Below are 992 nucleotides of genomic sequence, written 5' to 3' on the forward strand. Positions count from 1 at the left end.
AGCGAGGGTTAGGGACCTGGCTGGCCAACACACTTTTACTCTTGGAGGTTTCCCGGGAGAAGGCCCCTCCCCTCCGCCATCCCAACGCCCCGGCGCCCTCGCCGTTCTCCCCTCCCCCACGCCCCCACCCCGGGCAGGGGTCCCTTTGCAATTAACCCCAACGCTCCAACCAGAGGGGAGAGAAAAGTGTTAATGAGGGAGCGTCCCAGACTAACTGGGCGGTCGTCGCTCGCAGCTAGATCACTGAGTAATTAAATTATTTTTGGAGGAGGGGGGAGGATTTTGTGATGATGGTGCCAGGGAAATCCCCGTGTACACGGGGAAGAAAAGGGAGCGTCCCTCGCCACTAATTAAACCGAGGGAGGATCCTCCCTTCTCGCAGCCCTAAGGGAAAATCAATCTTCCCATGTCCCAGATTCCACCGGATTCGTGTAGTCGGGTCTTGGGCCGTGACGGGGATCTGGGGGCTTCATCTGCGACAAGGATGTCGGAAGTCAAAGAGCCCCAGAGAGGGCTGCAGGGTGGCCCAAGGCCAGAAGAGAGACCCTCCTCCCTCCACCGCCCGGGGCCGGGGTTGCCACCCCGCGCCGGGTTCCCAGGATCCCGGAGCGCCCAGACGCGAAGGGCCGAGGGAGCGGCGACCACGGGAAGAGCCGGGCCGCAGACAATGGACGCGGCGGCGGGAGGGGCGGAGGCTGCGGGAACAGCCGGGAGGCGGCACCCGAGAGCGCGCGCTCCCCGCCCCCCGCTCCCCCTCGGCTCTCGTCCCCTCCCCCTGCACCCCCTCGCCCCCCTCCGCCGCCGGCTCCCGATTTGATTCCTGATCCCTGATTCCTGGATCCTTGGTCCCGCCATGGGAGCCTGAGAGCCCCCCATGCCCCCTGGCCCCCCACCCCCGGGGCCTTGAGGGGGAAGAGGCAGCGGTCTGGGACGGAGCAGGGGGTGACCAGGCTGAGGAGCCCCCCCTCAACACCCCCCCACCCCCATCGCCC

The sequence above is a fragment of the Tamandua tetradactyla genome, chromosome 4 (assembly GCF_023851605.1).
Source record: "Tamandua tetradactyla isolate mTamTet1 chromosome 4, mTamTet1.pri, whole genome shotgun sequence".
NCBI classification, from domain to species: domain Eukaryota; kingdom Metazoa; phylum Chordata; class Mammalia; order Pilosa; family Myrmecophagidae; genus Tamandua; species Tamandua tetradactyla.